The following is a 21,909-nucleotide window of genomic DNA, read 5'->3' as shown; positions in this document are numbered from 1 at the left end:
AAAATCGATTCTTTCATCCAAAGTTTTGAAGATTGTTATGTGCGTAAAGCACATATGATCATGGTAGGGATCATGATTAACAATTTGCTCCTAGGATAAAAAGAATGTAATAAACACACAGTCACAGGATTCAGATTGAGAAAAAAATTATTGGCAAAGAGACCTGCAGCAGGATCTGTTGTGTTGCTCTACGATTCCTAGCTTGCAGAGCTCCCCGGCTAAAACCTATACCAGGAGTGGGGTTTGAACCCACGCGGATACATATCCATTGGATCTTAAGTCCAACGCCTTAACCACTCGGCCATCCTGGTGGAAAAATGTCCTGTTTTTGCTCCCAATCGGATACAAATGTTGGCCATGCAATGCTCTTTGATGCGGTTTTCTGAATTTGGTTCAATTTCATCTATTTCCTTGTGCAGTTTAAACATTTAGACACAAAAATCGATTCTTTCATCCAAAGTTTTGAAGATTGTTATGTGCGTAAAGCACATATGATCATGGTAGGGATCATGATTAACAATTTGCTCCTAGGATAAAAAGAATGCTATAAACACACAGTCGCAGGATTCAGATTGAGAAAAAAATTATTGGCAAAGAGACCTGCAGCAGGATCTTTTGTGTTGCTCTACGATTCCTAGCTTGCAGAGCTCCCCGGCTAAAACCTATACCAGGAGTGGGGTTTGAACCCACGCGGATACATATCCATTGGATCTTAAAGGGGTTGTCCCGCGCCGAAACTGTTTTTTTTTTTTTTTTTTAACCCCCCCCCCCCCCCCCCCCCGTTCGGCGCGAGACAACCCCGATGCAGGGGTTAAAAAAACAACCCGCACAGCGCTTACCTGAATCCCGGCGGTCCGGCGTCTTCATACTTACCTGCTGAAGATGGCCGCCGGGATCCTCTGTCTCCGTGGACCGCAGGGCTTCTGTGCCGTCCATTGCCGATTCCAGCCTCCTGATTGACTGGAATCGGCACGTGACGGGGCGGAGCTACACGGAGCCGGCATTCTACACGAGCGGCCCCATAGAAGACTGCAGAAGACCCGGACTGCGCAAGCGCGGCTAATTTGGCCATCGGAGGGCGAAAATTAGTCGGCTCCATGGGAACGAGGACGCCAGCAACGGAGCAGGTAAGTATAAATCTTTTTATAACTTCTGTATGGCTCATAATTAATGCCCAATGTACATTACAAAGTGCATTATTATGGCCATACAGAAGTGTATAGACCCACTTGCTGCCGCGGGACAACCCCTTTAAGTCCAACGCCTTAACCACTCGCCCATCCTGGTGGAAGACTGTCATGTTTTTGCTCCCAATCGGATACAAATGTTGGCCATGCAATGCTCTTTGATGCGGTTTTCAGAATTTGGTTCAATTTCATCTATTTCCTTGTGCAGTTTAAACATTTAGACACAAAAATCGATTCTTTCATCCAAAGTTTTAAGATTGTAATGTGCGTAAAGCACATATGATCATGGTAGGGATCATGATTAACAATTTGCCCCTAGGATAAAAAGAATGTAATAAACACACAGTCACAGGATTCAGATTGAGAAAAAAATTATTGGCAAAGAGACCTGCAGCAGGATCTGTTGTGTTGCTCTACGATTCCTAGCTTGCAGAGCTCCCCGGCTAAAACCTATACCAGGAGTGGGGTTTGAACCCACGCGGATACATATCCATTGGATCTTAAGTCCAACGCCTTAACCACTCGGCCATCCTGGTAGAAGACTGTCCTATTTTTGCTCCCAATCGGATGCAAATGTTGGCCATACAATGCTCTTTGCTCTTTAATGCGGTTTTCAGAATTTGGTTCAATTTCATCTATTTCCTTGTGCAGTTTAAACATTTAGACTCAAAAATCGATTCTTTCATCCAATGTTTTGTAGACTGGATCTGTGCGTAAAGCACATATGATCATCGTAGGGATCATGATTAACAATTTGCTCCTAGGATAAAAAGAATGCTATAAACACACAGTCACAGGATTCAGATTGAGAAAACAAATTTTGGCAAAGAGACCTGCAGCAGGACCTTTTGTGTTGCTCTACGATTCCTAGCTTGCAGAGTTCCCACGCTAAAACCTATACCAGGAGAGGGGTTTGAACCCACGCGGATATATATCCATTGGATCTTAAATCCAACGCCTTAACAACTCGGCCATCCTAGCGAAAGACTGTCTTGTTTTTGCTCCCAATCGGATACAAATGTTGGCCATGCAATGCTCTTTGATGCGGTTTTCAGAATTTGGTTCAATTTCATCTATTTCCTTGTGCAGTTTAAACATTTAGACACAAAAATCGATTCTTTCATCCAAAGTTTTGAAGATTGTTATGTGCGTAAAGCACATATGATCATGGTAGGGATCATGATTAACAATTTGCTCCTAGGATAAAAAGAATGCTATAAACACACAGTCACAGGATTCAGATTGAGAAAACAAATTTTGTCAAAGAGACCTGCAGCAGGACCTTTTGTGTTGCTCTACGATTCCTAGCTTGCAGAGCTCCCCGGCTAAAACCTATACCAGGAGTGGGGTTTGAACCCACGCGGATACATATCCATTGAATCTTAAGTCCAACGCCTTAACCACTCGGCCATCCTGGTGGAAGACTGTCCTATTTTTGCTCCCACTCGGATGCAAATGTTGGCCATACAATGCTCTTTGCTCTTTAATGTGGTTTTCAGAATTTGGTTCAATTTCATCTATTTCCTTGTGCAGTTTAAACATTTAGACACAAAAATCGATTCTTTCATCCAATGTTTTGTAGACTGGATCTGTGCGTAAAGCACCGATGATCATGGTAGGGATCATGATTAACAATTTGCTCCTAGGATAAAAAGAATGCTATAAACACACAGTCACAGGATTCAGATTGAGAAAACAAATTTTGTCAAAGAGACCTGCAGCAGGACCTTTTGTGTTGCTCTACGATTCCTAGCTTGCAGAGTTCCCACGCTAAAACTTATACCAGGAGTAGGGTTTGAACCCACGCGGATACATATCCATTGGATCGTAAGTCCAACGCCTTAACAACTCGGCCATCCTAGTGAAAGACTGTCTTGGTTTTGCTCCCAATCAGATACAAATGTTGGCCATGCAATGCTCTTTGATGCGGTTTTCAGAATTTGGTTCAATTTCATCTATTTCCTTGTGCAGTTTAAACATTTAGACACAAAAATCGATTCTTTCATCCAAAGTTTTGAAGATTGTTATGTGCGTAAAGCACATATGATCATGGTAGGGATCATGATTAACAATTTGCTCCTAGGATAAAAAGAATGCTACAAACACACAGTCGCAGCATTCAGATTGAGAAAAAAATTATTGGCAAAGAGACCTGCAGCAGGATCTTTTGTGTTGCTCTACGATTCCTAGCTTGCAGAGCTCCCCGGCTAAAACCTATACCAGGAGTGGGGTTTGAACCCACGCGGATACATATCTATTGGATCTTAAGTCCAACGCCTTAACCACTCGGCCATCCTGGTGGAAGACTGTCCTGTTCTGGCTCCCAATCGGATGCAAATGTTGGCCATACAATGCTCTTTGATGCGGTTTTCAGAATTTGGTTCAATTTCATCTATTTCCTTGTGCAGTTTAAACATTTAGACACAAAAATCGATTCTTTCATCCAAAGTTTTGAAGATTGTTATGTGCGTAAAGCACCTATGATCATGGTAGGGATCATGATTAACAATTTGCTCCTAGGATAAAAAGAATGCTACAAACACACAGTCGCAGCATTCAGATTGAGAAAAAAATTATTGGCAAAGAGACCTGCAGCAGGATCTTTTGTGTTGCTCTACGATTCCTAGCTTGCAGAGCTCCCCGGCTAAAACCTATACCAGGAGTGGGGTTTGAACCCACGCGGATACATATCCATTGGATCTTAAATCCAACGCCTTAACCACTCGGCCATCCTGGTGGAAGACTGTCCTGTTTTTGCTCCCAATCAGATGCAAATGTTGGCCATACAATGCTCTTTGATGCGGTTTTCAGAATTTGGTTCAATTTCATCTATTTCCTTGTGCAGTTTAAACATTTAGACACAAAAATCGATTCTTTCATCCAATGTTTTATAGATTGGATATGTGCGTAAAGCACCTATGATCATGGTAGGGATCATGATTAACAATTTGCTCCTAGGATAAAAAGAATGCTATAAACACACAGTCGCAGGATTCAGATTGAGAAAAAAATTAATGGCAAAGAGACCTGCAGCAGGATCTTTTGTGTTGCTCTACGATTCCTAGCTTGCAGAGCTCGCCGGCTAAAACCTATACCAGGAGTGGGGTTTGAACCCACGCGGATACATATCCATTGGATCTTAAGTCCAACGCCTTAACCACTCGGCCATCCTGGTGTAAAACTATCCTGTTTTTGCTCCCACTCGGATGCAAATGTTGGCCATACAATGCTCTTTGATGCGGTTTTCAGAATTTGGTTCAATTTCATCTATTTCCTTGTGCAGTTTAAACATTTAGACTCAAAAATCGATTCTTTCATCCAATGTTTTGTAGACTGGATCTGTGCGTAAAGCACCTATGATCATGGTAGGGATCATGATTAACAATTTGCTCCTAGGATAAAAAGAATGCTATAAACACACAGTCACAGGGTGTTAAGAAAATTGTAGATCAATGTATCAGTTAATTATTCTATATTGCATTGTAGAGCATGATACTAGTATGAGTAGTGAAGGGGTTAAATATAACCCTTCTTTAGGCCTCCATGTCTTCTCAGGAAAGATGAGAGTCTACTAGACCCCCCATGTATGCATATCTATAGACAGGAAACTATAGACTACAGGGGGTAGGCCTGTAAAGCATTACATGCATTCCTTTCTCCTGAATTCATAGTGGTCTCATTGTATGTAATAGATACACCCTAGAAGGTGTAACTTATGTTAATCATTTTTATTTTAGCCTATCATATATTCTATCCATTCTGGAGGTATGTAATTTTTACTGTGATGTCATTTAGGGTATATATACTTTGTCCACCTCAGAATAAAGTAGAAAATCATTTGATACCACATAAGCTGGTTTGATTTGAATTTCTCCTGGGCTCAGATTACTACACGGAATCTGATAGTCTTCTTCTTGAAAAAAACAAATTCTCTCCACATTTTTGGTCCTTCGAGCCGGAATCACTCACTGCAGAGGGACAGGACACTGACTGAACAGGTGGGTCTGAAGTACTCTCCGATCACTAAAAGACCTCCGTCTTGATTAGACGTCATTAGAGGCCAGTCGGGCATCCTGTCCGAAACAGTGACGTTTTTTTCCGAATTAGCCTGAGAATTCAGAGGCCTTCCAGATAACGTGTAGTAAGTATACCGGTTGTATACCTTTTTTCTTCATCTTTCTGCCTTTTCTGTATTCTTCATTGCTTAGATGATTTTAAAATGTGTATAGTAAATGAGAGGGAAGTATAGACGAATTAGTTGCTAAGGGGCAATAGCAGTAGTCTATGTGAGACCATAGCCATTGTGAGAAGGCTACAGGAAAGAATTACTCCGTGCACGTTAAACAAGGGGTTAAATGACGTCTAACGACACATGGGTGTCGCCAAGAGTACAACATTGTGATAAGCTTTGTGTTGAGGGAACTTTACTCATTATTTTCTTACTACTTCTTTTTTCTTTGATATTGTGTTATAGAACAACTAAGAATATACAAAGAGGGCGGCCGCCTACTAACATATTGTAATATTTGTATTGCTGTCTTATATTGAATGTGTGAGTGATTGAGATGAGTGGATCCGATACGTGGGCATTGACCTCTAGGACACATTAAGGACCAACCTTGCTGCGCAGGTTGTTTTCGGACAAGCCCCTTATTGTGTTCGATGTTCACAGGCCCTACTCGGTGAAACTGAAAGGGGGTCTTCGTGTATAAAGCGAAGCAGCGATTCTGGTAAGGGACCTTTGCGTTTTCACTATATATTTTAGTGGCCAGAGGCTTGTTTTATGTTGTTTGTCTTGTAAATCGGCGCCAAGAACATAATTACTAACAATGGGAAATACGAATTGTAAGGCATCTTCCTGTGCATGTCTCTGTTGTTGTTGTCAACAACAGGAGGTCCTTGAAGGGGATAAGAAGTACATGCACAAGTTAGATCCTGACTATGTCAAATATTGTGACAAGTGATGGATTTAGTAATAAATTGAAAGTTAATAGTTGTAAAGAATTATGTGATAAAATACGGACAAAATCAACTAAAGATCAGCAGAAATACGGATTATCCGCTGCTGAAGCCTGGTTAAAAGAAGCCCAAACCCGCCATACTCAGATAAAAAATAGACCCAATGCAGCAAAGACTGAAATGATGCCTCTAGTAGATAAAGAAGATGATCATTTAGTCTGCCCTGTACAAACTGTGCCACCTATCCCTGTAGCTGCATATGGGGGTTTGGATAGTGTCCAACCACCCCCATACGGGCAAAATTCCACACCTAATGCTCCTTTGTTGCCAAGTCATCATATAGATTCCTTGTTAGATGATAGTAATTTCAAGACTCCTGTAACCCAGGGCCCCCGCAGGAGTGAGAGACAAATGATTCAACGAGTAGCGCTACAGAGTAAGGATGTCTTTCCTATGATTGATGTCCCGAACCCCCGGGGTGGGCTAGATGATGGCCAGGGGGGTCAACATCCTGCTACCATGGAAGTATACAGACCATGGACAGAGAAGGATGTTGTAAAAGCCACAGAGCATATTAAGCATCCAAAAATAGACCCTCGACAGTTTGATGAACAATTTAGAGGGTTAATGAGAAGTTATAAATTGAATGGGGAAGAAATAGAGAGAGCAGCTAGAAGAATTCTAGGGCCAGATTGGAGTTCTGTAGAAGGCAATTGGAATGGGAGGGGAGGAGATGGTAGACCTCTTCCACATGATAATCAGGATTTAATAGAGAGAACAAACAATTTAATTCAAAGATGTAGGAATAGGTGGGCTAGAAGGACGAATTGGGTGGAAATAAATAGATGTACTCAGAAAGATGATGAGGATGTAGATCAGTATTATCACAGACTGAAGGAAGTATTTAACATCTATAGCGGACTAGAGGCACCAGAGGGAAATCAGGAAGAGAGGGATGATCCTAACGCTGCATATAATCAGCAGTTAAAGAATGCGTTTGTAAGTGGACTTAAGAAAGAAATAGGAGGTTATATAACGAAGCATATGGTTACCCTTAGAACAGGATCATTGCAGGATGTTTTGGAGTATGCAAAACATGCGGAAAAATTTTACAAAGAGAAGGGAAAGAAGGGTGAGAGAGTGAGAGTTTTTATACAGGGGGAAGAATGTGATGCGATGGTTCAGGAAAGTCAGAGAGGTCATTGGACAGCGAGAGGACGTGGAAGTAGAGGTAGAGGGAGAAGCAGAGGTCGGGTGCCGTTCAGGGACTCAATTGTGTGTTGGAATTGTGGGAAATCTGGTCATATTGCCCGAGGATGTCCAGAGAACGAATACTCTCGGACACCTTGGGAAAAATGACTAGAAGAGGTGGATGTACAACACTTGGAGGATCTCTTGGCAATTTCTACTCTGCCTGAGATAGATCTCCAGGTGAATGGGCGGATGATTACTTTCCTGGTGGACTCAGGAGCCACTAGGACATTAATACATCCCAATGATGTACCTGATGTAAAATGCAGTAACAGTCATATCATGGTAAGAGGGGTTAATGGCCGGACCCACAGGGAATCCCTCTCTGAACCCGTTATCATAACGGACCCAGAGACAAATAAGTCTGTAAAATGTCAGATTATAGTGTCTCGAATATGTCCAGTAAATTTATTGGGACGTGATATGATGATGAAATTAGGTATTTCTAATATCCCCAAGGGAAATAAATTTGAAGTTAGAACAGCCCCTGGAGAACTGCAGACATACTACACACTGAAGATAGCAGTGGAGCAATGTAGGTGGGAAGTGAACAACATAATGAAGGAGGCAGAGAAACAAGTAAATACAGCACTGCAATGCCATCCTGGTAAAAAAACGCTTTCCGCTAGGGTGGAGTTTCAGCCAGAACTAAATCTTCATTGTACTATGTGGTACCGGTTCTATCAAGGGCCGGATATCTCGTATGAAAAGGAATTGTTTAGAGAGAGTCCCACATCCATCACAGTGGAACAGATATTCTGGGATACAGAGGGATTTTCCGCAGCCTCATGTATCCTTAGTGAACACATGCAGTCACTATACAAAGGACTAAGCCCCCATATATCCCTCTCAAAACCACCAAATGCAGAATGGAAAGAACTAGGCCAATTTGTACGTGCTTGTAAACAAAGTAAGGATTGGATCCGGAGGCCAGATGGCATCTGGGAAAATCCTAGGTTAAAATCATTTGCAAAAATAGTCCAAACTACCTTGGTAGCACATCCTGAAGCCTTGATTCCAGAAGGATCATTATTACCCTGACACATAAATCTTACAGTACAGGAGACGGACCTTGAACAGTTGCCTGATAGTCTGTGGTCAAAAGGGCCAGCTGATGTGGGATTGATAAAGGGAGTAGAACCAGTCACTATTACTCCTAGATCTACCTTCCGTCCACATCAGAGACAGTACCCCCTTAAACCAGAAGCTGAACTTGGCATAGAGCCTATAATCAAAGATCTGTTACAAGCAGGAGTCATTGTGCCATGTCCAGACAGTCCCTGCAACACACCTCTGTTTCCGATTAAAAAGGCTCCTCCATCCATGGGATGGCGGATGGTGCAGGATTTACAACAAGTTAATAAGGCCGTAATTCCAAGAGCCCCCACAGTACCAGATCCACATACTCTACTTAATGACCTCAGACCAGAATCCACTCATTTTACTGTTTTGGATATTAGTAATGCTTTTTTTAGCATACCTGTACACCCTGATCACCAATTTTGGTTTGCTTTCACTTATAAGGGAAGTAGATATACCTTCACCAGGGTACCACAGGGGTATTGTGAGTCTCCTACAATTTTCTCCCAGGCTATGTCAGCAAACTTAGCCCAGTTCCAACCTCCTAAAGGTAGTCAGCTACTACTGTATGTTGATGACATACTGCTGGCAGCAGACAGTGAGGAGAATTGTAGGGAGGACACAATTGCACTCTTGAGGTTTCTCTATGAGCAAGGCCATAAAGTAAATAGGAAGAAACTCCAATATTGTCAACAAACAGTTAAATATTTGGGGTATAATCTGTCCCATGAAGGTAGGCATTTAGATGACATCAGGAAAAAAGCAATCCTGGAGGTCCCAAAACCACAAACCAAAAAACAAATGATGTCTTTTTTGGGAATGACAAACTTCTGCAGAGCTTGGATCCCAAATTATGCATCTCTGACAGCGCCTCTTACTAGACTCATCTATGATGAACCTCTGGCTGCAGCTGATAAAATCCAGTGGGATGGATCCTCTGAAGAAGCCTTTGTTACATTAAAACAGACTCTGGTGGGCACATCTGTCTTGGGCCTCCCAAATTACAGCAAGCCCTTTGTGCAAACTGTTGACTCAAGGGAAGGATATATGACCTCTGTGTTAACTCAGGAACACGGTGGGAAACAGAGACCGCTAGCATATTACTCTTGCAAATTAGATCCAGTGGCCCGCGCGCTCCCCCCCTGTGTACAAGCAGTAGTAGCAGCAGCTGAAGCAATCAAATCTTCTGCCACTATAGTGCTGTTCCACCCACTTACACTGAAAGTACCACACGCTGTTGCAGTTATTCGCCTACAAAACAAGATCTCATATCTTAGTCCTTCCAGACATCTCTCCTGTATGACACTACTGCTCTCACAGCCACATCTGACAATTGAGAGATGCACAACACTCAATCCATCTACCTTACTGCCTATTTCTTCAGACGGTACTCCACACAACTGTCTGGGGAAGATAGCGCAAAATGTTTTACCCAGACCAGATCTACAGGATATACCTCTTGTGGATGCTGAATACACTCTCTTTGTAGATGGGTCATCCAGGAAGAACCCCGATGGCACTAACGCCACCGGATATGCCGTGGTTACACTGGAACAGACTGTAATAGTTGGGTCCTTGCCAAAGCACTACTCTGCACAAGCAGCAGAACTAGTAGCTCTGACTAAGGCCTGTCAGTGGGCACAGGGTAAGAAGGTCACTATTTACACTGATAGCCAATATGCCTTTTCTACAGTACACGTGTTTGCACAACAATGGAAAAACAGGGGGATGGTCACCTCCACAGGGAAAGACATAAACCATAAAGATTTGATTTTACAATTACTTGATGCTATACAACTACCCGCACAACTAGCAATTTGTAAATGTCAAGCACATACGTCCAACCAAGATCCCATTTCTATAGGGAACAGAAGAGCAGATGAGGCTGCAAAGGAAGCTTCACAGACACAACAAATGTATATGCCAGAAACTGTAACCCTAGACATGCAAATACTCAAAGATATGCAAACACATGCCCCACAAAATGAGATACAATACTGGATAAACAAAGGAGCCATACAGAAGGACGGATTATACGTTTCCACAGATGATAAACCCATCCTACCTAAGTCACTATTCAGATATGCAGCAGTATTGAGCCATGGTCTCTGCCATGTCTCAACAGGAGGGATAGTTGCACTGATATCTAAAGTATTCACAGTGTATGGCTTCACAAATTACTCAAAAAAATTTTGTTTGTCCTGTCTTGTCTGTGCAAAACACAATGCACAAGGGAATATAAGACCAAAAAGGGGGCATTTTCCGACACCTCAGTATCCCTTCCAGCACATTTGTATGGATTATATTGAATTAAACAAATGTGAAGGTAAGAAATACTGCCTAGTTATCATAGATGCTTTAACTAAGTGGATAGAAGTGTTTCCCACGGGTCAGTCAGATGCAGCCACAGTGGCTAAAGCATTACTAAGGGAAATAATACCTAGGTTTGGAGTACCAGAGAGGATTTATAGTGACAATGGAGCCCATTTTGTGAACGAAGTCATCTCCAAGCTAGGAGAAGTATTAAATATAGAGTTGAAACATCACTGTGCCTACCATCCTCAATCAGCAGGATTGGTAGAAAGACATAATGGTATACTTAAAAATAAACTTAAGAAAGCTATGGAGCAGACGGGAAGGAATTGGATATATTGCTTACCTCTAGCAGTACTTAGTATGCATATTACACCCACTAAGGAAGGTTTAAGTCCATTTGAAATAATGTATGGTAAACCATTTAAAATACCTCAACTTAATATAGTAAGGGGGGATGAAGAAGCAGATAGGACTCTTGCAGAATACATGGCTAAATTATTGCAATCTAAAGAAATCATTCTTTCCAATTCTGTTCCAGAAGAACCAGTACAATGGGACGAGAAAATAATACCAGGTGATTGGGTCCTAATCAAAGTTATAAAGAAAAAGAGCTGGAAGACCCCAAAGTGGGAAGGACCTTACCAAGTACTCCTCACCACCCCCACAGCAATAAAGATTGCTGAACGGCAAACCTGGATTCACCAATCTCACTGTAAAAAGGTAACACAGGCAGGGCAGGGACAGTGTGCTGAGGAGGTTCTGGTTTAAAAGTCCACTACAAAGGGGGGGGGCCACATTAGGTGGTCCTCGTCTCAAACCGGTGAAAAAATCCACACCCCTTTCCCCAAAGGCCTCCTCGGTAAAGACAAAATGGCAGGAATAGCATTTCTTTTTGGTGTATTGGTGAGTTTGGGGAATGCTATTGATGACACCCCTGAAATTGTCAGAGGTCATCATCATATTTACCCTGATCCTACACAATGGGAGGATACTGGTAGAGCTCTGAATTTAACCTTTATAGAAGGAGTGACAAGTACCATACTGGTAGACATGTGTCAGTTGATGAACTGTGGGGATCACACTGCAGCAAAGAAACTTACCTGGGCAGACAAATATATTTGTTTTCTTGATATTGGAACTGAATGTACAGGTTGGTCTCAAGCCTTGTGGACCACTGCAGCCCAAGATTGGGGTTATACAATGTCAAGGATAGATGCACAAAGCTTGAAGAAAAGATTATCTGTAATAAAGGCAGTAAACTCCCCATGCACACATAGCAAAGATTGTAATCAATTATTAATCACACTGCAAAACCCTATCTTAAAAGACCAAAGGTTGTTTGCTATAGGTGCATGGGTATCTGGAATTAATCCAATAGGACATTTCTTTATACAAGTAATTCAAAATAAAACAAAATATATGGAAGTAACTAAAACACAGAGTGACACAATGGTTGAAGATTTCGGTGACACTATAAGGTTTACAAATCTCACAATGGAAGACCAGTTAGCTTTAGAAGTGGGATATGAGGAAAAGAATAAATGGTTGGAATGGTTAAGGTACACTGCACATAGTTTGAGAAAAGAAAATTGTATCATTTGTGCCACAGCCAGACCACACTTGGGCACAATACCTTTTCCACTCAGTAATGCTACTGATCCTGAAGGGTTAAAATGTATGATTAAGCTTTTCAATTCTACCTACACCCCACAGATAAGTGATCCATGTTATACATTGAGTTTGCTGTTTCCACCTGTGAGCGGGGACCAAATACCACCTGCCGTTGTCTCTTATCCTGGGAATTATACTTGCTTCGCATTACCTGGTGATGGGACCGAGGCAGACTACGGGAGACTGCCTAAGGGATACTGTGCGGAGAGGATAGCTGTAGAGGGCACGCTATTTTCTGGGATATGGCCTGAGCTACAGAGAGCACGTGCAGACGTGTGGTGGTTGTGTGGGGACAGGCATTTAAAACAGGTGCCAGGTACGGACCTCAACGGGGATTGTGCTTTGGTACAACTGATAATGCCTGTGTACCTCATGACCTCCGAGGGCAACAGCAAGGGCCATGGCCGGAGAACTAGGAACGCCTCTCCCAAAGGTTCCTTTGACGCCAATGTTTACATTGACACCATCGGGGTCCCAAGGGGGATACCGGACGAGTATAAGGCAAGGAATCAGATAGCTGCGGGGTTTGAGTCTCTTCTTGCATGGTGGGTAACAGTGAATAAAAATGTAGACTGGATTAATTATATATATTATAACCAACAGAGATTTGTTAATTATACAAGAGATGCAATCAAGGGCCTAGCGGAACAACTAGGACCTACCTCACTCATTGCATGGCAAAATAGAATGGCTCTTGATATGTTACTAGCAGAAAAAGGAGGAGTTTGTAAAATGATTGGAGGATATTGTTGTACTTTCATTCCTAATAACACAGCACCTGATGGTAGTGTTACTCGAGCACTGGAAGGGTTAAATGCATTATCAAATGAACTAGCTGAGAACTCTGGTATAGACCATCCATTCACAGACTGGTTGGAAAACTTGTTCGGACACTGGTCACAAGTCATATACTCCACATTAGTCTCTATGTCAGTATTTGCCTCCATTCTAATACTCTGTGGTTGTTGTTGTATTCCATGTATTCGAGGACTATTACAAAACCTTATTAACACTTCCATCACCAAAACTATGTTCCAAAATATACAAGATGACGAAGAAAAGGATGATTTACTGGGTCAGGTGACCACCTTTTATGACAAGTGATGGTTAAAAGTTCTATGAAGAAAGCGCCATTTTTCTTTGATGATTTTGAAGTGTGACATTTTGATTCCAGTGCGTTCTGATTGTACCGGAGGATTGCTCTAATAACTGAGTGACATTTCAATAAATAAGATTTTATATCATGATGGACAATCATTTATATATGAAGAAAGGAGCATCAATCTCATAATAAATCAAGGCCAAGCTTCTCTTGGAGGCGGGCCTAATTGTGGGTACAATTGGTGGAATGACTTTATATATATATATATCAATGTAATGCTTTTATATGAAATAATTATATACTTAGTCTTGAAGTGTGAACCCAGGCGTCCTGGTAATAAAGCTTCGGGCCTCAGCCAGGGTGTCTGTGGTAGAGTCATTATATATGTGTATTTACTATTATACTGTGTTGATGTATTGATCTAAAGTGGGGAATGTTAAGAAAATTGTAGATCAATGTATCAGTTAATTATTCTATATTGCATTGTAGAGCATGATACTAGTATGAGTAGTGAAGGGGTTAAATATAACCCTTCTTTAGGCCTCCATGTCTTCTCAGGAAAGATGAGAGTCTACTAGACCCCCCATGTATGCATATCTATAGACAGGAAACTATAGACTACAGGGGGTAGGCCTGTAAAGCATTACATGCATTCCTTTCTCCTGAATTCATAGTGGTCTCATTGTATGTAATAGATACACCCTAGAAGGTGTAACTTATGTTAATCATTTTTATTTTAGCCTATCATATATTCTATCCATTCTGGAGGTATGTAATTTTTACTGTGATGTCATTTAGGGTATATATACTTTGTCCACCTCAGAATAAAGTAGAAAATCATTTGATACCACATAAGCTGGTTTGATTTGAATTTCTCCTGGGCTCAGATTACTACACGGAATCTGATAGTCTTCTTCTTGAAAAAAACAAATTCTCTCCACACAGGGTTCAGATTGAGAAAACAAATTTTTGCAAAGAGACCTGCAGCAGGACCTTTTGTGTTGCTCTACGATTCCTAGCTTGCAGAGTTCCCACGCTAAACCCTATACCAGGAGTGGGGTTTGAACCCACGCGGATACATATCCATTGGATCTTAAGTCCAACGACTTAACCACTCGGCCATCCTCATGTAAAACTATGCTGTTTTTGCTCCCAATTGGATGCCAATTTTGGCCTTACAATGCTCTTTGATGCGGTTTTCAGAATTTGGTTCAATTTCATCTATTTCCTTGTGCAGTTTAAACATTTAGACACAAAAATCGATTCTTTCATCCAAGGTTTTGAAGATTGGATATGTGCGTAAAGCACATATGATCATGGTAAGGGATCATGATTAACAATTTGCTCCTAGGATAAAAAGAATGTTATAAACACACAGTCACAGGATTCAGATTGAGAAAAAAATTATTGGCAAAGAGACCTGCAGCAGGATCTTTTGTGTTGCTCTACGATTCCTAGCTTGCAGAGCTCCCCGGCTAAAACCTATACCAGGAGTGGGGTTTGAACCAACACGGATACATATCCATTGGATCTTAAGTCCAACGCCTTAACCACTCAGCCATCCTAGTGGAAGACTGCCCTGTTTTTGCTCCCAATCGGATGCAAATGTTGGCCATACAATGCTCTTTGATGCGGTTTTCAGAATTTGGTTTAATTTCATCTATTTCCTTGTGCAGTTTAAACATTTAGACACAAAAATCGATTCTTTCATCCAATGTTTTGTAGATTGGATATGTGCGTAAAGCACCTATGATCATGGTAGGGATCATGATTAACAATTTGCTCCTAGGATAAAAAGAATGCTATAAACACACAGTCACAGGATTCAGATTGAGAAACCAAATTTTTGGCAAAGAGACCTGCAGCAGGATCTTTTGTGTTGCTCTACGATTCCTAGCTTGCAGAGCTCCCCGGCTAAAACCTATACTAGGAGTGGGGTTTGAACCCACGCGGATACATGTCCATTGGATCTTAAGTCCAACGCCTTAACAACTCGGCCATCCTAGTGAAAGACTGTCTTGGTTTTGCTCCCAATCGGATACAAATGTTGGCCATGCAATGCTCTTTGATGCGGTTTTCAGAATTTGGTTCAATTTCATCTATTTCCTTGTGCAGTTTAAACATTTAGACACAAAAATCGATTCTTTCATCCAAAGTTTTGAAGATTGTTATGTGCGTAAAGCACATATGATCATGGTAGGGATCATGATTAACAATTTGCTCCTAGGATAAAAAGAATGTAATAAACACACAGTCACAGGATTCAGATTGAGAAAAAAATTATTGGCAAAGAGACCTGCAGCAGGATCTGTTGTGTTGCTGTACGATTCCTAGCTTGCAGAGCTCCCCGGCTAAAACCTATACCAGGAGTGGGGTTTGAACCCACGCGGATACATATCCATTGGATCTTAAGTCCAACGCCTTAACCACTCGGCCATCCTGGTGGAAGACTGTCCTGTTTTTCCTCCCAATCGGATACAAATGTTGGCCATGCAATGCTCTTTGATGCGGTTTTCAGAATTTGGTTCAATTTCATCTATTTCCTTGTGCAGTTTAAACATTTAGACACAAAAATCGATTCTTTCATCCAAAGTTTTGAAGATTGTTATGTGCGTAAAGCACATATGATCATGGTAGGGATCATGATTAACAATTTGCTCCTAGGATAAAAAGAATGCTATAAACACACAGTCACAGGATTCAGATTGAGAAAAAAATTATTGGCAAAGAGACCTGCAGCAGGATCTTTTGTGTTGCTCTACGATTCCTAGCTTGCAGAGCTCCCCGGCTAAAACCTATACCAGGAGTGGGGTTTGAACCCACGCGGATACATATCCATTGGATCTTAAGTCCAACGCCTTAACAACTCAGCCATCCTAGTGAAAGACTGTCTTGTTTTTGCTCCCAATCGGATACAAATGTTGGCCATACAATGCTCTTTGCTCTTTAATGTGGTTTTCAGAATTTGGTTCAATTTCATCTATTTCCTTGTGCAGTTTAAACATTTAGACACAAAAATCGATTCTTTCATCCAAAGTTTTGTAGACTGGATCTGTGCGTAAAGCACCTATGATCATGGTAGGGATCATGATTAACAATTTGCTCCTAGGATAAAAAGAATGCTATAAACACACAGTCACAGGATTCAGATTGAGAAAACAAATTTTGTCAAAGAGACCTGCAGCAGGACCTTTTGTGTTGCTCTACGATTCCTAGCTTGCAGAGCTCCCCGGCTAAAACCTATACCAGGAGTGGGGTTTGAACCCACGCGAATACATGTCCATTGAATCTTAAGTCCAATGCCTTAACCACTCGGCCATCCTGGTGGAAGACTGTCCTATTTTTGCTCCCAATCGGATGCAAATGTTGGCCATACAATGCTCTTTGCTCTTTAATGTGGTTTTCAGAATTTGGTTCAATTTCATCTATTTCCTTGTGCAGTTTAAACATTTAGACACAAAAATCGATTCTTTCATCCAATGTTTTGTAGATTGGATATGTGCGTAAAGCACCTATGATCATGGTAGGGATCATGATTAACAATTTGCTCCTAGGATAAAAAGAATGCTATAAACACACAGTCACAGGATTCAGATTGAGAAACCAAATTTTTGGCAAAGAGACCTGCAGCAGGATCTGTTGTGTTGCTCTACGATTCCTAGCTTGCAGAGCTCCCCGGCTAAAACCTATACTAGGAGTGGGGTTTGAACCCACGCGGATACATATACATTGGATTTTAAGTCCAACGCCTTAACCACTCGGCCATCCTGGTGTAAAACTATCCTGTTTTTGCTCCCAATCGGATGGAAATGTTGGCCATACAATGCTCTTTGATGCGGTTTTCAGAATTTGGTTTAATTTCATCTATTTCCTTGTGCAGTTTAAACATTTACACGCAAAAATCGATTCTGTCATCCAAAGTTTTGAAGATTGGATATGTGCGTAAAGCACATATGATCATGGTAGGGATCATGATTAACGATTTGCTCTTAGGATGAAAAAAATGTTGTAAACACAGAGTCACAGAATTCACATTGAGAAAAAACATTTTGGCAAAGATACCTGCATCAGTATCTTTTGTGTTGCTCTACGATTCCTAGCTTGCAGAGCTCCCAGGTCAAAACCTAAACCAGGAGTGGGGTTTGAACCCACGCGGATACATATGGATACATATGGATTTTAAGTCCAACGCCTTAACCACTCGGCCATCCTGGTGGAAGACTGTCCATTTTTGCTCCCAATCGGATGCAAATGTTGGCCATACAATACTCTTTGATGTGGTTTTCAGAATTTGGTTCAATTTCATCTATTTCCTTGTGCAGTTTAAACATTTAGACACAAAAATCGATTCTTTCATCCAATGTTTTGAAGATTGCATATGTGCATAAAGCACATATGATCATGGTAGGGATCATGATTAATATAGATGAGCAAGTATACTCGCTAAAGGCAATTGCCCGCGCGAGCATTGCCTTTGGCGAGTATCACCCCCGCGCGAGACTGCAGGTTCGGGTGCCGGCAGCGGGCACGGAGCTGCGGGGGAGAGCGGGTCGGAACGGAGGGGAGATCTCTCTCTGCCTCTCTCCCCCCGCTTCCTCCTGATCACAGTCGCTACTCCCCGTTCCCCTGCACCGGCCCCCGAACCTGCAGTCTCGAGCGGGGAAGATACTCGCTAAAGGCAATGCTCGCTCGAGCAATTGCCTTTGGCGAGTATAGTCGCTCATCCCTAATGATTAACGATTTGCTCCTAGGATAAAAAGAATGTTGTAAACATACAGTCACAGGATTCAGGTTGAGACAAATTATTCGGCAAAAAGACCTGCAGCAGGATCTTTTGTGTTGCTCTACGATCCCTAGCTTGCAGAGCTCCCAGGCTAAAACCTATACCAGGACTTTTGAACCCACGCGGATACCTATCCATTGGATCTTAAAGGGGTTGTCTCGCGGCAAACATCAAAATTTTACATTAACCCATTCCCCCTGTCACCCTCCTGGCATAAAATAGCAATTTAAAGTGGTTTTTAAATCGCTTGCTACTCACTAGAGATGAGCGAGCACCAAAATGCTCGGGTGCTCGTTACTCGGGACAAAATTATAGCGATGCTCGAGGGTTCGTTTCGAGTAACGAACCCCATTGAAGTCAATGGGCGACCCGAGCATTTTTGTATATCGCCGATGCTCGCTAAGGTTTTCCTTTGTGAAAATCTGGGCAATTCAAGAAAGTGATGGGAACGACACAGCAACGGATAGGGCAGGCGAGGGGCTACATGTTGGGCTGCATCTCAAGTTCCCAGGTCCCACTATTAAGCCACAATAGCGGCAAGAGTGCCCCCCCCTCCCAACAACTTTTACTTCTGAAAAGCCCTCATTAGCAATGCATACCTTAGCTAAGCACCACACTACCTCCAACAAAGCACAATCACTGCCTGCATGACACTCCGCTGCCACTTCTCCTGGGTTACATGCTGCCCAACCCCCCCCCTTCCCACCCCGCACGACCCAGTGTCCACAGCGCACACCAAAGTGTCCCTGCGCAGCCTTCAGCTGCACTCATGCCACACCACCCTCATGTCTATTTATAAGTGCATCTGCCATGAGGAGGAACCACAGGCACACACTGCAGAGGGTTGGCACGGCTAGGCAGCGACCCTCTTTAAAAGGGGCGGGGCGATAGCCCACAATGCTGTACAGAAGCAATGAGAAATATAATCCTGTGCCACCGCCATCAGGAGCTGCACACGTGGGCATAGCAATGGGGAACCTATGTGCCACACACTATTCATTCTGTCAAGGTGTCTGCATGCTCCAGTCAGACCGCGGTCTTTTATAAATAGTCACAGGCAGGTACAACTCCGCAATGGGAATTCCGTGTGCACCCACAGCATGGGTGGCTCCCTGGAACCCACCGGCTGTACATAAATGTATCCCATTGCAGTGCCCATCACAGCTGAGGTAACGTCCGATTAAATGCAGGTGGGCTTCGGCCCACACTGCATGCCCCAGTCAGACTGGGGTTCTTTAGAAGTGGACACATGCAGTTACAACTCCCTGTGGACCCACAGCATGGCTGGGTTCCAGGAAGCCACCGGCAGTACATAAATATATCCCATTGCATTGCCCATCACAGCTGATGTAACGTCAGCTTTAATGCAGGTGGGTAAAAAATTAATTGGATTACACTGTAGGCGAGGGCCCCAAAAAATTGGTGTACCAACAGTACTAATGTACGTCAGAAAAATTGCCCATGCCCAACCAAGAGGGCAGGTGAAACCCATTAATCGCTTTGGTTAATGTGGCTTAATTGGTAACTAGGCCTGGAGGCAGCCCAGTTAAAATAAAAATTGGTTCAGGTGAAAGTTTCAACGCTTTAATGAGCATTGAAACGTATAAAAATTGTTTACAAAAATTATATGACTGAGTCTTGTGGGCCTAAGAAAAATTGCCCGTTCGGCGTGATTACGTGAGGTTTCAGGAGGAGGAGGATGAATAGAATACACAGATTGATGAAGCAAAAAGGTCCCCGTTTTTGATGGTGATAGAGAACAATGCTTCCATCCGCGGGTGCAGCCTACGTATTGCTTAGGTATCACTGCTGTCCGCTGGTGGAGAAGAGAAGTCTGGGGAAATCCAGGCTTTGTTCATCTTGATGAGTGTAAACGCCTGTCGGCACTGTCGGTTGACAGGTGGGTACGCTTATTCGTGATGATTCCCCCAGGCGCACTAAACACCCTCTCTGACAAGACGCTAGCCGCAGGACAAGCAAGCACCTCCAGGGCATGCAGCGCGAGTTCAGGCCACGTGTCCTGCTTCGACACCCAGTAGTTGTAGGGGGCAGAGGCGTCACCGGGGATGGTCGTGCGATCGGCTACGTACTCCCTCACCATCCTTTTACAGTGCTCCCCCCAACTCAGCCTTGACTGGGGAGCGGTGACACAGTCTTGCTGGGGAGCCATAAAGATGGCAAAGGCCTTGGAGAATGTTCCCCTGCTGCGCTGTACATGCTGCCTGATCTCTGCGCCTCCCCTGCTACCTGGCCCTCGGAACTGCACCTTCTGCCACTAGCACTGTCGGATGGGAATGTTACCATCAGTTTGTCCGCCAGGGTCCTGTGGTATAGCATCACTCTCGAACCCCTTTCCTCTTCGGGTATGAGAGTGGAAAGGTTCTCCTTATACCGTGGGTCGAGCAGTGTGTACACCCAGTAATCCGTAGTGGCCAGAATGCGTGTAACGCGAGGGTCTCGAGAAAGGCATCCTAACATGAAGTCAGCCATGTGTGCCAGGGTACCTGTACGCAACACATGGCTGTCCTCACTAGGAAGATCACTTTCAGGATCCTCCTCCTCCTCCGGCCATACACGCTGAAAGGATGACAGGCAAGCAGCATGGGTACCCTCAGCAGTGGGCCAAGCTGTCTCTTCCCCCTCCTCCTCATGCTCCTCCCCCTCCTCCTCAACGCGCTGAGATATAGACATGAGGGTGCTATGACTATCCAGCGACATACTGTCTTCCCCCGCCTCCGTTTCCAAGCGCAAAGCGTCTGCCGTTATGCTTTGCAGGGAACTTCTCAAGAGGCATAGCAGAGGAATGGTGACGCTAATGATTGCAGCATCCCCGCTCACCATCTGGGTAGACTCCTCAAAGTTTCCAAGGACCTGGCAGATGGCTGCCAACCAGGCCCACTCTTCTGTAAATAATTGAGGAGGCTGACTCCCACTACGCCGCCCATGTTGGAGTTGGTATTCCACTATAGCTCTATGCTGCTCATAGAGTTTGGCCAACATGTGGAGCGTAGAGTTCCACCATGTAGGCACGTCGCACAGCAGTCGGTGCACTGGCAGATTAAACCGATGTTGCAGGGTTCGCAGGGTGACAGCGTCCGTCTTGGACTTGCGGAAATGTGCGCTGACCCGGCGCACCTTTCCGAGCGGGTATGACAAGTGTGGGTAGCTTTTCAAAAAGCGCTGAACCACCAAATTAAAGACATGGGCCAGGCATGGCACGTGCGTGAGGCTGCCGAGCTGCAGAGCTGCCACCAGGTTACGGCCGTTGTCATACACGACCATGCCCGGTTGGAGGCTCAGCGGCGAAAGCCAGCGGTCGGTCTGCTCTGTCAGACCCTGCAGCAGTTCGTGGGCCATGTGCCTTTTCTCTCCTAAGCTGAGTAGTTTCAGCACGGCCTGCTGACGCTTGCCCACCGCTGTGCTGCCACGCCGCGCGACACCAACTGCCGGCGACGTGCTGCTGCTGACACATCTTGATTGCGAGACAGAGGATGCGTTGGAGGAAGAGGAGGAGGAGGGTGATTTAGTGGAGGAAGCATACATCGCCGCAGATACCAGCA

General features: G+C 43.5%; 8 non-coding genes across 8 annotated transcripts; all 8 read right to left on the bottom strand.

The window, feature by feature from the left end:
• Window positions 1-228: 228 nt before the first annotated feature.
• Window positions 229-311, bottom strand: TRNAL-UAA (transfer RNA leucine (anticodon UAA)). Its single transcript has one exon. It is a non-coding gene; the product is annotated as a tRNA-Leu (tRNA).
• Window positions 312-1,640: 1,329 nt separating this feature from the next.
• TRNAL-UAA (transfer RNA leucine (anticodon UAA)) lies at window positions 1,641-1,723 on the bottom strand. Its single transcript has one exon. It is a non-coding gene; the product is annotated as a tRNA-Leu (tRNA).
• Window positions 1,724-2,522: 799 nt separating this feature from the next.
• Window positions 2,523-2,605, bottom strand: TRNAL-UAA (transfer RNA leucine (anticodon UAA)). Its single transcript has one exon. It is a non-coding gene; the product is annotated as a tRNA-Leu (tRNA).
• A 362-nt stretch (window positions 2,606-2,967) lies between these two features.
• On the bottom strand, window positions 2,968-3,050 carry TRNAV-UAC (transfer RNA valine (anticodon UAC)). Its single transcript has one exon. It is a non-coding gene; the product is annotated as a tRNA-Val (tRNA).
• Window positions 3,051-3,404: 354 nt separating this feature from the next.
• TRNAL-UAA (transfer RNA leucine (anticodon UAA)) lies at window positions 3,405-3,487 on the bottom strand. Its single transcript has one exon. It is a non-coding gene; the product is annotated as a tRNA-Leu (tRNA).
• A 354-nt stretch (window positions 3,488-3,841) lies between these two features.
• Window positions 3,842-3,924, bottom strand: TRNAL-UAA (transfer RNA leucine (anticodon UAA)). The gene has a single exon. It is a non-coding gene; the product is annotated as a tRNA-Leu (tRNA).
• A 355-nt stretch (window positions 3,925-4,279) lies between these two features.
• TRNAL-UAA (transfer RNA leucine (anticodon UAA)) lies at window positions 4,280-4,362 on the bottom strand. Its single transcript has one exon. It is a non-coding gene; the product is annotated as a tRNA-Leu (tRNA).
• Window positions 4,363-15,927: 11,565 nt separating this feature from the next.
• TRNAL-UAA (transfer RNA leucine (anticodon UAA)) lies at window positions 15,928-16,010 on the bottom strand. Its single transcript has one exon. It is a non-coding gene; the product is annotated as a tRNA-Leu (tRNA).
• Between the last annotated feature and the right edge of the window lie 5,899 nt (window positions 16,011-21,909).

Source organism: Eleutherodactylus coqui, chromosome 3, assembly GCF_035609145.1.
Source record: "Eleutherodactylus coqui strain aEleCoq1 chromosome 3, aEleCoq1.hap1, whole genome shotgun sequence".
Classification (NCBI taxonomy): domain Eukaryota; kingdom Metazoa; phylum Chordata; class Amphibia; order Anura; family Eleutherodactylidae; genus Eleutherodactylus; species Eleutherodactylus coqui.
This window is presented reverse-complemented; position numbering and strand designations above follow the sequence as displayed.